This window comes from Ambystoma mexicanum, chromosome 9 (genome assembly GCF_040938575.1).
Source record: "Ambystoma mexicanum isolate Mex_15411 chromosome 9, UKY_AmexF1_1, whole genome shotgun sequence".
Lineage (NCBI taxonomy): Eukaryota > Metazoa > Chordata > Amphibia > Caudata > Ambystomatidae > Ambystoma > Ambystoma mexicanum.
Window position 1 is genome coordinate 1,498,247,896 of NC_090931.1, and position 17,954 is coordinate 1,498,265,849.

Genomic DNA, 17,954 nt, shown 5'->3' on the forward strand with positions numbered 1-17,954 from the left:
AGCTGTGGTCTTCATCCCATTGGGAATGTCCAGTTGAAATCCAACCAGAGCACCATATGTATTGTCAGTCGACAGCTATTTCTGGTCATCCAGAAAAATGACGATCTCGCGCCTGACTTTTTTTGGCTGTTCCGTTCCCCTCCTCCCCGGAGCAAAGGTTTTGTTAGTGTTCAGCACTGCTTTGCATTGTTAAAGGCTCACAAGCTTAACACCACCTGCTTTTCATAGTAATGCATTGCAAAAAGGTGTTTGTTAAAAGAATTTAAAATATTATACATTAATAACACTGGAATGAAAACTACCTTGAAAAACCTAGGAAGCGAAATCATGTTGGAAGATAGAGAGAGTAGACACCTTATCAGTGTCTTATCATTCACTTGCAAATGCAGAGCCCGGTTGAATCCAGTGCTCTCCCTGGGAGACCCACTGGAGGGTGATCCTCCCGGGATCTGACCACCTGCCAGCCGCTCCTTCATGATCCTTCTGGATTTAATATCTGATCCTTCCACTGAAGCCAAAGATCGAAGAGACTCCATCTCAACTCATTCCTTTTGTACCAGAGACAGAGTAACTTACCGCTGATCAAAACTACTAGCCGCTCAGTGAAGTTACCACTGATCAAAACTACTAGCTGCACAGTGAAGTAACTCATCTAACATGCCCACTTTGGGCAAAAACTGACCCACCCTAAAAGGTTGGGCCTGCACTATGGAAATCCAGGTGCTGCCTGAAACCCTGGTGAGTTGGGACGGGAGACATGTAATTTTGGCCTGTGTGAGAAGAGTTTTAGAGCTTTTGGGAGACAACAGTGATTCTGGCCACTGCCCCGACTGTCTGACAAACACCTTCTTTCCCTGTCCAAGACGGGCCCTACCCTTTACGGGCAAAATACCCAGCACTCCACGGAGCTCACCCCCTAGCGCTTCCCACTTTATACACCTAGAACTCACCCTCACCCCTTCTCTCTCTCTGCACTTGCACGTTGTGAATGTTCACAGGCCTAGTAGGTCCGCCTCTATCTTATAGTGTTATATTTAATTTTACTCCCATGTTCCCTCTCTGTTGCCCTGTGGGCGTTTTGAAACACAATTTACTTGTTGTATAAGTGCCTAACAAGCAAACAAATAAATAAATAAATAATAATACATGAGCATGCTAGAGTGAGTATTGATTCATCTCTCAACCTGCCAACCAGCATGCCAAGGAAGACAAAATGGGCGAGTGAGGCACTCAGATTTCAAGAAGCCCTTTCTCTGAACCAAAGGTTCTTGCCTCCATTAACCCTTAGCAGGAAGCTCATGGGGATTAAGTGGAGTGTCCTCCTGACTGCCCCCTTTCTCTCATCTGCCAACTCACATATTCTTTTTTTGCACATGGGATGCTAAGTATCTCTTTGAGAGAGAGAATGAGAAAGGGAGAGAGAAAGAGAAATGGATAGAGAGAGAGATAGAAAGAAAGGGATAGAGAAAGAGAGAGAGAGAAAGGAAAAGTGAGGATGAGAGAAAGAAAGTCAGAGAGAAAGGAGAGAGAAAGAGTGTGCATGCGAGAGATAGAGAGAGGGATTGACAGATCAAATTGTGAGCTAGAGATATGGTACCTATCTAGGAGGGTAGGGTTGCAGGTTATTTTGTCTTGTAAGGCCCAATCCCACCTTTCCCTGACTAACCGTCTCTCCTCTAATATCTCCTACCACCTTACACTACACACACAAACCCTACACATACGGCCACAACAGGCCTAGCCATGAGCACATCAACACTAACCGAGCCTTGACTACACTCTCCTCCTTAGTTCTGTCGCACTCTCCCACAGCAGCGGTTAATCAGACCCAAAGCCCTATAGTCTATCTGATCTTGGGCTCATCCTTATGGATTACATACTCCCAGGTTTCTCTGCCAACCCCATAGAAAGCAGATTGGCACACAGGAACCAGGTACTTTTGACCTGCACCCATCAACACCACAGGTTTCGCATAAAGAGAGGTTTCATGGAGTTGTGTAATCCACACGCCTGTGCATATTAGTGATAGTATTCAGATTATGTAACTTCATAAATAAATATGTTGTGCTGTGCGCATCTAACAACATTGTGCTTCATATGTCCTTGGTTCAAAAAGGAACTTTGAAGACCTGAAGCAGTGAAGCACATGTGCCAGAGCTGATTTTCGATTACTTGCAGCAGCCGAACCTCACACAGGAAAGCGGACACCTGCACAGCATAATAAGTGAGTAAAGTTGATTAACAGAATGGCATATATGTTGCAATCCTCTTTTGCCCGATCCTGTGTGTACAGATGTTTTTGCTTGGAAGTATTACTGTTTTTATTTCCCTCTCTGCCCACACCACCTACTCATAGGAACTGTTTGTGTTCGCTTTATTCAAACCTTACCATCAAACCTTTCACTCAAGTGCCTGTCAGTGTTTTTTGAAAGCAGCCGCAAACCCGCCCTACCATCAGCCACTCGATTTATGAGCACTATGCACGTCCTTCACTGAAGTTCTGTTAAAAGCATGCATTGGCAAAGCCAACAATTTCAGCTTGTTTATCAATATCAGGCATTCACCAAGCAGTGCTATTATATGTCCATAATGCCCAAGTACTTTCACCACCTTGCAGCTGCTAGATTCCAGTTAAGACCACTATGACAGTGCCTGGCAAATGTATTACCCCATACCTACACAAAAGCCAAAACTGTTGGCATTGGCAATGCCCAATTAAGAATGCCTTTCATCTGTGTGCCCTGCTGCCCTTCCCTCCCAACATGGGAATAGGATGAAATGGGTTGGGGATGCATGTTGCCCGGGAACCTTGCTTTGTTCGAGAAACTATGTTTATAGATGTAAGTAATTTATTTTTCTAGTGATGTAATTCCCCATGATTTCATTTCCTGTGGTCACCCTACACACATTACATTGGTCCCACTCCCACACTTGATTTGCAGAACTTAGCTCCACAAGTCCTTGGAATGGCCCTGCGTGGAGAGTGAGACACATAAAACACACACACACACACACACGCACGCACGCACGCACGCACGCACGCGCACACACACACACACACACTCTCTCCTTTTTTTCTCTTTCCGAATGTAGTCTTCTTTTTTTCTTTTTCAGAATGGACATTCGTAAATTCTTTGTTACAAAACAGTCCAGTGCAGCAGAGAACATGCCTGTTTTGCAGTCCACAGACCAACAGGTAGGATCAGAAGTTGAATGTATGATGCGGCTCCAATTGAATGCATTGCAATGACTTCACATGATGCTATCCCAGCCACGCCCACAAATGAATATGACGAAAGGATCTATGGAGCAGAAGAAATCCTTGGGGCAACCACTGGCAATGTGGAAGATGACCAGGACAACTGTGAAATCTTTGTTGAGCAAAAATCAACCAGCCTTTCAGATAGCGATGACAAGGGAGCTCTTCTAAGTGCAATGGTTCCAAATCACCCATCTGTGAAATGTATACCAGTTCAAACCATTGTAGTGCAGTTCCAAAATCAGAAGAAGCGCGTATTGCATTTTCAGGAAAGCTGGTTCAAAGATTTTCCATGTTTGCACTACAGTACCAAACTGGAAGGAGTTATTTGCTTCCCCTGTGCAAAGTCTGCTGCATTGAAACTGGTTGATCTCTCAAAGAACACTGAGCAAGCGTTTGTTACTATTGGTTTCAACAATTGGAAAAAGGCTATAGAAAAGTTCAACAAGCATCAGAATAGTTCTGCTCATGCATACTCTGTAAAGCAATTGGCAAACCATAAAGCAAGTAAACCAACTGATTCACAACTTTGGCAACAAGTAAAAAAACAACAAGATTCTTGGTTGTGCCTTAACAAGATAATTCACACAATTGCTCTTCTGGCAAAACAAGGTCTTGCCCTGCGAGGGCATGATGACAAAGATGGGAATTTTAGGCAAGTTATCGATGCACGAGCAGATGATGTGCCTTGTCTGAAACAATGGATCACATCAAGCAGAGCTGAATACTTGAGCCCAGACATCCAAAATGAAGTTCTGCAGTTATTGTCTCATGCAATTTTGCGTATAATCCGTAATAGTATTGGCGACAATCCCTTTGCTGTTATAGTTGATGGCACACAAGATATATCAGGTCAAGAACAAGAATGTTTTTGTATCCGATATGTTGACCAAGATCTTTGTCCACATGAAGATTTTATTGGACTGTACCAAGCAGAGGATACCAGCGGAGCATCAATTGCGAACATTGTAAAGGATGTTTTATGTCGTCAGGGTCTGTCTTTGTCAATGCTTAGAGCACAAACTTATGATGGTGCAGCAAATATGGCAGGGAAGTACCATGGTGCACAAGCAATAATACGGCAACAACAACCACTTGCATTGTATGTCCATTGTGGAGCTCACTGTACAAACTGACAGGGTAATTCATAGAATTTCGCAGAAAAGTGTCGCAAGCGGCTGGCGCAGAGTGTCCGCGTGCGATTGTGTGCGCCAGGAACGTGCGCTAAAACCGATTTCCGCGCACAGCGTATTCATGGATTTTAGGCTCCCAAACCAGCCGTTGCGCAGAGAATCGCAGCGACCCTGCAGCAGCGCCAGTAACGCCCCCAAGAACGCCCTCGCGCAAGGAAAAGCCATCAAAATCGCTAAATCATCGCAAAGGGCTGCGCTAACCCTGGACCAGTTCACCGGGCTGGCAAACAGCAAACGCCAAGCGGGGAACGTGTATTTCAGGGGTGCGCGGGAAGTTCCACACGCGATTGGCCCAGTGCGAGCAGGGTATGTGTATTTCAGGGGTGCGCAGGAAGTTCCACACGTGATTTCATCAGGGTACGTGTATTTCAGGGGTGCGCGGGAAGTTCCACACGCGATTGGCCCAGTGCGAGCAGGGTACGTGTATTTCAGGGGTGCGCGGGAAGTTCCACACGCGATTTCAGCAGGGTACGTGTATTCCAGGGGTGCGCGGGAAGTTCCACACGCGATTGGCCCAGTGCGAGCAGGGTACGTGTATTTCAGGGGTGCGCGGGAAGTTCCACATGCGATTTCAGCAGGGTACGTGTATTTCAGGGGTGCGCGGGAAGTTCCACACGTGATTTCAGCAGGGTACATGTATTCCAGGGGTGCGCGGGAAGTTCCACACGCGATTTCAGCAGGGTACGTGTATTTCAGGGGTGCGCGGGAAGTTCCACACGCGATTTCAGCAGGGTACGTGTATTTCAGGGGTGCGCGGGAAGTTCCACAGGCGATTGGCCCAGTGCGAGCAGGGTACGTGTATTCCATGGGTGCGCGGGAAGTTCCACATGCGATTCCAGCAGAGTATGTGAATTCCAGGGGTTCTGGGGAGTACTACACGTGAATTGGCCGTGTGGGTCCTCCCAGGTGTACGATCGACAACCTCCACAGCCCCTGCAGGAAGCCCACACCACGGGGGACTACCCTGCACCCCTGCTCATGTCCCGCAGGCAGCCCATCCACCATGGGCATGCCCCGCAGCCAACCCACATGTCACCTTGCACTACTGATCAACAATGCATGTCTCCCACCACCCCCACCCCCCACCAGTGCAGGGGCAGCCTCCACCAGGCCCCCACTCATGTCTCCCACCACCCCCACCCCCCAGCCACCATGGGCATCCCCCACCAGGCCCCCACTCATGTCTCCTACCACCCCCACCCCCCAGCAGTGCAGGGGCACCCTCCACCAGGCCCCCACTCATGTCTCCCACCACCCCCACCCCCCAGCAGTGCAGGGGCAGCCTCCACCAGGCCCCCACTCATGTCTCCCACCACCCCCACCCCCGAGCCACCATGGCCAGCCCCCACCAGGCCCCCCACTCATGTCTCCCACCACCCCCACCCCACAGCAGTGCAGGGGCAGCCTCCACCAGGCCCCCACTCATGTCTCCCACCACCCCCACCACCCAGCAGTGCAGGGGCACCCTCCACGAGGCCCCCACTCATGTCTCCCACCACCCCCACCCCCCAGCAGTGCAGGGGCAGCCTCCACCAGGCCCCCACTCATGTCTCCCACCACCCCCACCCCCCAGCCAGGGAAGTATCATGGTGCACAAGCAATAATACGGCAACAACAACCACTTGCATTGTATGTCCATTGTGGAGCTCACTGTACAAACTGACAGGGTAATTCATAGAATTTCGCAGAAAAGTGTCGCAAGCGGCTGGCGCAGAGTGTCCGCGTGCGATTGTGTGCGCCAGGAACGTGCGCTAAAACCGATTTCCGCGCACAGCGTATTCATGGATTTTAGGCTCCCAAACCAGCCGTTGCGCAGAGAATCGCAGCGACCCTGCAGCAGCGCCAGTAACGCCCCCAAGAACGCCCTCGCGCAAGGAAAAGCCATCAAAATCGCTAAATCATCGCAAAGGGCTGCGCTAACCCTGGACCAGTTCACCGGGCTGGCAAACAGCAAACGCCAAGTTGGGACACCCTCCACCAGGCCCCCACTCATGTCTCCCACCACCCCCACCCCCCACCATCCAGGGGCACCCTCCACCAGGCCCCCACTCATGTCTCCCACCACCCCCACCCCCCAGCAGTGCAGGGGCAGCCTCCACCAGGCCCCCACTCATGTCTACCACCACCCCCACCCCCCAGCCACCATGGGCAGCCCCCACTAGGCCCCCACTCATGTCTCCCACCACCCCCACCCCCCAGCCACCAGGCGCACCCTCCACCAGGCCCCCACTCATGTCTCCCACCCCCCCCGCCAGCCACCATGGGCAGCCCCCACCAGGCCCCCACTCATGTCTCCCACCACCCCCACCCCCCAGCCACCAGGGGCACCCTCCACCAGGCCCCCACTCATGTCTCCCACCACCCCCACCCCGCAGCAGTGCAGGGGCAGCCTCCACCAGGCCCCCACTCATGTCTCCCACCACCCCCAGCCACCAGGGGCAGCCTCCACCAGGCCCCCACTCATGTCTCCCACCACCCCCACCCCCCAGCAGTGCAGGGGCAGCCTCCACCAGGCCCCCACTCATGTCTCCCACCACCCCCCAGCCACCAGGGGCAGCCTCCACCAGGCCCCCACTCATGTCTCCCACAACCCCCACCACCCAGCCACCAGTGGCAGCCTCCACCAGGACCCCACTCATGTCTCCCACCACCCCCACCCCCCAGCAGTGCAGGGGCAGCCTCCACCAGGACCCCACTCATGTCTCCCACCACCCCCACCCCCCAGCAGTGCAGGGGCAGCCTCCACCAGGCCCCCACTCATGTCTCCCACCACCCCCACCCCCCGGCCACCAGGGGCAGCCTCCACCAGGCCCCCACTCATGTCTCCCACCACCCCCACCCCCCGGCCACCAGGGGCAGCCTCCACCAGGCCCCCACTCATGTCTCCCACCACCCCCACCCCCCAGCCACCAGGGGCAGCCTCCACCAGGCCCCCACTCATGTCTCCCACCACCCCCACCCCCCAGCCACCAGGGGCAGCCTCCACTAGGCCCCCACCCATGTCTCCCACCACCCCCACCCCCCAGCCACCAGGGGCACCCTCCACCAGGCCCCCACCCATGTCTCCCACCACCCCCACCCCCCAGCCACCAGGGGCAGCCTCCACCAGGCCCCCACTCATGTCTCCCACCACCCCCACCCCCCAGCCACCAGGGGCAGCCTCCACCAGGCCCCCACTCATGTCTCCCACCACCCCCACCCCCCAGGCACCAGGGGCACCCTCCACCAGGTCCCCACTCATGTCTCCCACCACCCCCACCCCCCAGCCACCAGGGGCACCCTCCACCAGGCCCCCACTCATGTCTCCCACCACCCTCACCCCCCAGCAGTGCAGGGGCAGCACCACCAGGCCCCCACTCATGTCCCCCTGCACCCCCACCCCCCAGCATCCAGGGGCACCCTCCACCAGGCCCCCACTCATGTCTCCCACCCCCCCAACCCCCAGCAGTGCAGGGGCAGCCTCCACCAGGCCCCCACTCATGTCTACCACCACCCCCACCCCCCAGCCACCAGGGGCACCCTCCACCAGGCCCCCACTCATGTCTCCCACCACCCCCACCCCCACCATCCAGGGGCACCCTCCACCAGGCCCCCACCCATGTCTCCCACTACCCCCACCCCCCAGCCACCAGGGGCAGCCTCCACCAGGCCCCCACTCATGTCTCCCACCACCCCCACCCCCCAGCCACCAGGGGCAGCCTCCACCAGGCCCCCACTCATGTCTCCCACCACCCCCACCCCCCAGGCACCAGGGGCACCCTCCACCAGGTCCCCACTCATGTCTCCCACCACCCCCACCCCCCAGCCACCAGGGGCACCCTCCACCAGGCCCCCACTCATGTCTCCCACCACCCCCACCCCCCAGCAGTGCAGGGGCAGCACCACCAGGCCCCCACTCATGTCCCCCTGCACCCCCACCCCCCAGCATCCAGGGGCACCCTCCACCAGGCCCCCACTCATGTCTCCCACCCCCCCCCCCCAACCCCCAGCAGTGCAGGGGCAGCCTCCACCAGGCCCCCACTCATGTCTACCACCACCCCCACCCCCCAGCCACCAGGGGCACCCTCCACCAGGCCCCCACTCATGTCTCCCACCACCCCCACCCCCCACCATCCAGGGGCACCCTCCACCAGGCCCCCACTCATGTCTCCCACCACCCCCACCCCCCAGCCACCAGAGGCACCCTCCACCAGGCCCCCACTCATGTCTCCCACCACCCCCACCCCCTAGCAGTGCAGGGGCAGCCTCCACCAGGCCCCCACTCATGTCTACCACCACCCCCATCCCCCAGCCACCAGGGACACCCTCCACCAGGCCCCCACTCATGTCTACCACCACCCCCACCCCCACCCCCCAGCCACCATGGGCAGCCCCCACTCATGTCTCCCACCACCCCCACCCCCCAGCCACCAGGGGCAGCCACCACCAGGCCCCCACTCATGTCTCCCACCACCCCCACCCCCCAGCCACCAGGGGCAGCCTCCACCAGGCCCCCACTCATGTCTCCCACCACCCCACCCCCCAGCCACCAGGGGCAGCCTCCACCAGGCCCCCACTCATGTCTCCCACCACCCCCACCCCCCCGCCACCAGGGGTAGCCTCCACCAGGCCCCCACTCATGTCTCCCACCACCCCCACCCGCCAGCCACCAGGGGCACCCTCCACCAGGCCCCCACTCATGTCTCCCACCACCCCCACCCCCCAGCAGTGCAGGGGCAGCCTCCCCCAGGCCCCCACTCATGTCTCCCACCACCCCCACCCCCCAGCAGTGCAGGGGAAGCCTCCACCAGGCCCCCACCCATGTCTCCCACCACCCCCACCTCCCAGCAGTGCAGGGGCAGCCTCCACCAGGCCCCCACTCATGTCTCCCACCACCCCCACCCCCCAGCAGTGCAGGGGCAGCCTCCACCAGGCCCCCACTCATGTCTCCCACCACCCCCACCCCCCAGCCACCAGGGGCAGCCTCCACCAGGCCCCCACTCATGTCTCCCACCACCCCCACCCCCCAGCCACCAGGGGCAGCCTCCACCAGGCCCCCCCTCATGTCTCCCACCACCCCCACCCCCCAGCCACCAGGGGCAGCCTCCACCAGGCCCCCACTCATGTCTCCCACCACCCCACCCCCCAGCCACCAGGGGCACCCTCCACCAGGCCCCCACCCATGTCTCCCACCACCCCCACCCCCCAGCCACCAGGGGCAGCCTCCACCTGGCCCCCACTCATGTCTCCCACCACCCCCACCCCCCAGCCACCAGGGGCAGCCTCCACCAGGCCCCCACTCAAGTCTCCCACCACCCCCACCCCCCAGCCACCAGGGGCACCCTCCACCAGGCCCCCACTCATGTCTCCCACCACCCCCACCCCCCAGCAGTGCAGGGGCAGCACCACCAGGCCCCCACTCATGTCCCCTTGCACCCCCACCCCCCAGCATCCAGGGGCACCCTCCACCAGGCCCCCAGTCATGTCTCCCACCCCCCCACCCCCCAGCAGTGCAGGGGCAGCCTCCACCAGGCCCCCACTCATGTCTCCCACCACCCCCACCCCCCAGCAGTGCAGGGGCAGCACCACCAGGCCCCCACTCATGTCCCCTTGCACCCCCACCCCCAGCATCCAGGGGCACCCTCCACCAGGCCCCCAGTCATGTCTCCCACCCCCCCACCCCCCAGCAGTGCAGGGGCAGCACCACCAGGCCCCCACTCATGTCCCCTTGCACCCCCACCCCCCAGCATCCAGGGGCACCCTCCACCAGGCCCCCACTCAAGTCTCCCACCACCCCCACCCCCCAGCCACCAGGGGCACCCTCCACCAGGCCCCCACTCATGTCTCCCACCACCCCCACCCCCCAGCAGTGCAGGGGCAGCACCACCAGGCCCCCACTCATGTCCCCTTGCACCCCCACCCCCCAGCATCCAGGGGCACCCTCCACCAGGCCCCCAGTCATGTCTCCCACCCCCCCACCCCCCAGCAGTGCAGGGGCAGCCTCCACCAGGCCCCCACTCATGTCTACCACCACCCCCACCCCCAGCCACCAGGGGCACCCTCTACCAGGCCCCCACTCATGTCTCCCACCGCCCCCACCCCCCACCATCCAGGGGCACCCTCCACCAGGCCCCCAGTCATGTCTCCCACCCCCCCACCCCCCAGCAGTGCAGGGGCAGCCTCCACCAGGCCCCCACTCATGTCTACCACCACCCCCACCCCCAGCCACCAGGGGCACCCTCTACCAGGCCCCCACTCATGTCTCCCACCACCCCCACCCCCCAGCCACCAGGGGCAGCCTCCACCAGGCCCCCACTCAAGTCTCCCACCACCCCCACCCCCCAGCCACCAGGGGCACCCTCCACCAGGCCCCCACTCATGTCTCCCACCACCCCCACCCCCCAGCAGTGCAGGGGCAGCACCACCAGGCCCCCACTCATGTCCCCTTGCACCCCCACCCCCCAGCATCCAGGGGCACCCTCCACCAGGCCCCCAGTCATGTCTCCCACCCCCCCACCCCCCAGCAGTGCAGGGGCAGCCTCCACCAGGCCCCCACTCATGTCTCCCACCACCCCCACCCCCCAGCCACCAGGGGCAGCCTCCACCAGGCCCCCACTCATGTCTCCCACCACCCCCACCCCCCCGCCACCAGGGGTAGCCTCCACCAGGCCCCCACTCATGTCTCCCACCACCCCCACCCGCCAGCCACCAGGGGCACCCTCCACCAGGCCCCCACTCATGTCTCCCACCACCCCCACCCCCCAGCAGTGCAGGGGCAGCCTCCCCCAGGCCCCCACTCATGTCTCCCACCACCCCCACCCCCCAGCAGTGCAGGGGAAGCCTCCACCAGGCCCCCACCCATGTCTCCCACCACCCCCACCTCCCAGCAGTGCAGGGGCAGCCTCCACCAGGCCCCCACTCATGTCTCCCACCACCCCCACCCCCCAGCAGTGCAGGGGCAGCCTCCACCAGGCCCCCACTCATGTCTCCCACCACCCCCACCCCCCAGCCACCAGGGGCAGCCTCCACCAGGCCCCCACTCATGTCTCCCACCACCCCCACCCCCCAGCCACCAGGGGCAGCCTCCACCAGGCCCCCCCCTCATGTCTCCCACCACCCCCCACCCCCCAGCCACCAGGGGCAGCCTCCACCAGGCCCCCACTCATGTCTCCCACCACCCCACCCCCCAGCCACCAGGGGCACCCTCCACCAGGCCCCCACCCATGTCTCCCACCACCCCCACCCCCCAGCCACCAGGGGCAGCCTCCACCTGGCCCCCACTCATGTCTCCCACCACCCCCACCCCCCAGCCACCAGGGGCAGCCTCCACCAGGCCCCCACTCAAGTCTCCCACCACCCCCACCCCCCAGCCACCAGGGGCACCCTCCACCAGGCCCCCACTCATGTCTCCCACCACCCCCACCCCCCAGCAGTGCAGGGGCAGCACCACCAGGCCCCCACTCATGTCCCCTTGCACCCCCACCCCCCAGCATCCAGGGGCACCCTCCACCAGGCCCCCAGTCATGTCTCCCACCCCCCCACCCCCCAGCAGTGCAGGGGCAGCCTCCACCAGGCCCCCACTCATGTCTACCACCACCCCCACCCCCAGCCACCAGGGGCACCCTCTACCAGGCCCCCACTCATGTCTCCCACCGCCCCCACCCCCCACCATCCAGGGGCACCCTCCACCAGGCCCTCACTCATGTCTCCCACCACCCCCACCCCCCAGCCACCAGGGGCACCCTCCACCAGGCCCCCACTCATGTCTCCCACCCCCCCCACCCCCCAGCAGTGCAGGGGCAGCCTCCACCAGGCCCCCACTCATGTCTACCACCACCCCACACCCCAGCCACCAGGGGCACCCTCCACCAGGCCCCCACTCATGTCTCCCACCACCCCCACCCCCCAGCAGTGCAGGGGCAGCCTCCACCAGGCCCCCACTCATGTCTACCACCACCCCCACCTCCCAGCCACAAGGGGCACCCTCCACCAGGCCCCCACTCATGTCTACCACCACCCCCACCCCCAGCCACCAGGGGCACCCTCCACCCGGCCCCCACTCATGTCTACCACCACCCCCACCCCCCAGCCACCAGGGGCACCCTCCACCAGGCCCCCACTCATGTCCCCCACCCCCCAGCAGTGCAGGGGCAGCACCACCAGGCCCCCACTCATGTCCCCTGCACCCCCACCCCCCAGCATCCAGGGGCACCCTCCACCAGACCCCCACTCATGTCTCCCACCGCCCCCACCCCCCACCATCCAGGGCAGCCTCCACCAGGCCCCCACTCATGTCTCCCACCGCCCCCACCCCCCAGCAGTGCAGGGGCAGCCTCCCCCAGGCCCCCACTCATGTCTCCCACCGCCCCCACCCCCCAGCAGTGCAGGGGCAGCCTCCACCAGGCCCCCACTCATGTCTCCCACCACCCCCACCCCCCAGCAGTGCAGGGGCAGCCTCCACCAGGCCCCCACTCATGTCTCCCACCACCCCCACCCCCCAGCAGTGCAGGGGCAGCCTCCACCAGGCCCCCACTCATGTCTCCCACCACCCCCACCCCCCAGCAGTGCAGGGGCAGCCTCCACCAGGCCCCCACTCATGTCTCCCACCACCCCCACCCCCCAGCCACCAGGGGCAGCCTCCACCAGGCCCCCACTCATGTCTCCCACCACCCCCACCCCCCAGCCACCAGGGGCAGCCTCCACCAGGCCCCCACTCATGTCTCCCACCACCCCCCAGCCACCAGGGGCAGCCTCCACCAGGCCACCACTCATGTCTCCCACCACCCCCACCCCCCAGCCACCAGGGGCACCCTCCACCAGGCCCCCACTCATGTCTCCCACCACCCCCCAGCCACCAGGGGCACCCTCCGCCAGGCCCCCACCCATGTCTCCCACCACCCCCACCCCCCAGCCACCAGGGACAGCTCCACCAGGCCCCCACTCATGTCTCCCACCACCCCCACCCCCCAGCCACCAGGGGCAGCCTCCACCAGGCCCCCACTCATGTCTCCCACCACCCCCACCCCCCAGCCACCAGGGGCACCCTCCACCAGGCCCCCACTCATTTCTCCCACCACCCCCACCCCCAGCAGTGCAGGGGCAGCACCACCAGGCCCCCACTCATGTCCCCCTGCACCCCCACCCCCCAGCATCCAGGGGCACCCTCCACCAGGCCCCCACTCATGTCTAGCACCCCCCCCCACCGCCCAGCAGTGCAGGGGCAGCCCTCCACCAGGCCCCCACTCATGTCTACCACCACCCCCACCCCAGCCACCAGGGGCACCCTCCACCAGGCCCCCACTCATGTCTCCCACCACCCCCACCCCACACCATCCAGGAGCACCCTCCACCAGGCCCCCACTCATGTCTCCCACCACCCCCACCCCCCAGCCACCAGGGGCACCCTCCACCAGGCCCCCACTCATGTCTCCCACCCCCCCACCCCCCAGCAGTGCAGGGTCAGCCTCCACCAGGCCCCCACTCATGTCTACCACCACCCCCACCCCCCAGCCACCAGGGGCACCCTCCACCAGGCCCCCACTCATGTCTCCCACCACCCCCACCCCCCAGCAGTGCAGGGGCAACCTCCACCAGGCCCCCACTCATGTCTACCACCACCCCCACCCCCCAGCCACCAGGGGCACCCTCCACCAGGCCCCCACTCATGTCTACCACGACCCCCACCCCCAGCCACCAGGGGCACCCTCCACCCGGCCCCCACTCATGTCTACCACCACCCCCACCCCCCAGCCACCAGGGGCAGCACCACCAGGCCCCCACTCATGTCCCCCTGCACCCCCACCCACCAGGGGCACCCTCCACCAGGTCCCCACTCATGTCTCCCACCACCCCCACCCCCCACCATCCAGGGGCACCCTCCACCAGGCCCCCACTCATGTCTCCCACCACCCCCACCCCCCAGCAGTGCAGGGGCACCCTCCACCAGGCCCCCACTCATGTCTCCCACCACCCCCCAGCTGTGCAGGGGCACCCTCCACCAGGCCCCCACTCATGTCTCCCACCACCCCCACCCTGCAGCAGTGCAGGGGCAGCCTCCACCATGCCCCCACGCATGTCTCCCACCACCCCCACCCCCCACCATCCAGGGGCAGCCTCCACCAGGCCCCCACTCATGTCTCCCACCACCCCCACCCCCCAGCAGTGCAGGGGCTGCCTCCACCAGGCCCCGACTCATGTCTCCCACCACCCCCACCCCCAAGCCACCAGGGGCAGCCTCCACCAGGCCCCCACTCATGTCTCCCACCACCCCCAGCACCCAGCCACCAGTGGCAGCCTCCTCCAGGACCCCACTCATGTCTCCCACCACCCCCACCCCCCAGCAGTGCAGGGGCAGCCTCCACCAGGACCCCACTCATGTCTCCCACCACCCCCACCCCCCAGCAGTGCAGGGGCAGCCTCCACCAGGCCCCCACTCATGTCTCCCACCACCCCCACCCCCCAGCCACCAGGGGCAGCCTCCACCAGGCCCCCACTCATGTCTCCCACCACCCCCACCCCCCGGCCACCAGGGGCAGCCTCCACCAGGCCCCCACTCATGTCTCCCACCACCCCCACCCCCCAGCCACCAGGGGCAGCCTCCACCAGGCCCCCACTCATGTCTCCCACCACCCCCACCCCCCAGCCACCAGGGGCAGCCTCCACCAGGCCCCCACTCATGTCTCCCACCACCCCCACCCCCCAGCCACCAGGGGCACCCTCCACCAGGCCCCCACCCATGTCTCCCACCACCCCCACCCCCAGCCACCAGGGGCAGCCTCCACCAGGCCCCCACTCATGTCTCCCACCACCCCCACCCCCCAGCCACCAGGGGCAGCCTCCACCAGGCCCCCACTCATGTCTCCCACCACCCCCACCCCCAGGCACCAGGGGCACCCTCCACCAGGTCCCCACTCATGTCTCCCACCACCCCCACCCCCCAGCAGTGCAGGGGCAGCCTCCACCAGGCCCCCACCCATGTCTCCCACCACCCCCACCCCCCAGCAGTGCAGGGGCAGCACCACCAGGCCCCCACTCATGTCCCCCTGCACCCCCACCCCCCAGCCACCAGGGGCACCCTCCACCAGGCCCCCACTCATGTCTACCACCACCCCCACCCCCCAGCCACCATGGGCAGCCCCCACTCATGTCTCCCACCACCCCCACCGCCCAGCCACCAGGGGCAGCCTCCACCAGGCCCCCACTCATGTCTCCCACCACCCCCACCCCCCAGCCACCAGGGGCAGCCTCCACCAGGCCCCCACTCATGTCTCCCACCACCCCCACCCCCAGCCACCAGGGGCAGCCTCCACCAGGCTCCCACTCATGTCTCCCACCACCCCCACCCCCCAGCCACCAGGGGCAGCCTCCACCAGGCCCCCACTCATGTCTCCCACCACCCCCACCCGCCAGCCACCAGGGGCACCCTCCACCAGGCCCCCACTCATGTCTCCCACCACCCCCACCCCCAGCAGTGCAGGGGCAGCCTCCCCCAGGCCCCCACTCATGTCTCCCACCACCCCCACCCCCCAGCAGTGCAGGGCCAGCCTCCACCAGGCCCCCACCCATGTCTCCCACCACCCCCACCCCCCAGCAGTGCAGGGGCAGCCTCCACAAGGCCCCCACTCATGTCTCCCACCACCCCCACCCCCCAGCAGTGCAGGGGCAGCCTCCACCAGGCCCCCACTCATTTCTCCCACCACCCCCACCCCCCAGCCACCAGGGGCAGCCTCCACCAGGCCCCCACTCATGTCTCCCACCACCCCCACCCCCCAGCCACCAGGGGCAGCCTCCACCAGGCCCCCCCTCATGTCTCCCACCACCCCCACCTCCCAGCCACCAGGGGCAGCCTCCACCAGGCCCCCACTCATGTCTCCCACCACCCCCACCACCCAGCCACCAGGGGCACCCTCCACCAGGCCCCCACTCATGTCTCCCACCACCCCACCCCCCAGCCAGCAGGGGCACCCTCCACCAGGCCCCCACCCATGTCTCCCACCACCCCCACCCCCCAGCCACCAGGGGCAGCCTCCACCAGGCCCCCACTCATGTCTCCCACAACCCCCACCCCCCAGCCACCAGGGGCAGCCTCCACCAGGCCCCCACTCAGGTCTCCCACCACCCCCACCCCCCAGCCACCAGGGGCACCCTCCACCAGGCCCCCACTCATGTCTCCCACCACCCCCACCCCCCAGCAGTGCAGGGGCAGCACCACCAGGCCCCCACTCATGTCCCCTTGCACCCCCACCCCCCAGCATCCAGGGGCACCCTCCACCAGGCCCCCACTCATGTCTCCCACCCCCCACCCCCCAGCAGTGCAGGGGCAGCCTCCACCAGGCCCCCACTCATGTCTACTACCACCCCCACCCCCAGCCACCAGGGGCACCCTCTACCAGGCACCCACTCATGTCTCCCACCACCCCCACCCCCCACCATCCAGGGGCACCCTCCACCAGGCCCTCACTCATGTCTCCCACCACCCCCACCCCCAAGCCACCAGGGGCACCCTCCACCAGGCCCCCACTCATGTCTCCCGCCCCCCCACCCCCCAGCAGTGCAGGGGCAGCCTCCACCAGGCCCCCACTCATGTCTACCACCACCCCCACCCCCCAGCCACCAGGGGCACCCTCCACCAGGCCCCCACTCATGTCTCCCACCACCCCCACCCCCCAGCAGTGCAGGGGCAGCCTCCACCAGGCCCCCACTCATGTCTACCACCACCCCCACCCCCCAGCCACCAGGGGCACCCTCCACCAGGCCCCCACTCATGTCTACCACCACCCCCACCACCAGCCACCAGGGGCACCCTCCACCCGGCCCCCACTCATGTCTACCACCACCCCCACCCCCCAGCCACCAGGGGCACCCTCCACCAGGCCCCCACTCATGTCTCCCACCACCCCCACCCCCCAGCAGTGCAGGGGCAGCACCACCAGGCCCCCACTCATGTCCCCCTGCAGCCCCACCCCCCAGCATCCAGGGGCACCCTCCACCAGGCCCCCACTCATGTCTCCCACCGCCCCCACCCCCCACCATCCAGGGGCAGCCTCCACCAGGCCCCCACTCATGTCTCCCACCGCCCCACCCCCCAGCAGTGCAGGGGCAGCCTCCCCCAGGCCCCCACTCATGTCTCCCACCGCCCCCACCCCCCAGCAGTGCAGGGGCAGCCTCCACCAGGCCCCCACTCATGTCTCCCACCACCCCCACCCCCCAGCAGTGCAGGGGCAGCCTCCACCAGGCCCCCACTCATGTCTCCCACCACCCCCACCCCCCAGCAGTGCAGGGGCAGCCTCCACCAGGCCCCCACTCATGTCTCCCACCACCCCCACCCCCCAGCAGTGCAGGGGCAGCCTCCACCAGGCCCCCACTCATGTCTCCCACCACCCCCACCCCCCAGCCACCAGGGGCAGCCTCCACCAGGCCCCCACTCATGTCTCCCACCACCCCCACCCCCCAGCCACCAGGGGCAGCCTCCACCAGGCCCCCACTCATGTCTCCCACCACCCCCCAGCCACCAGGGGCAGCCT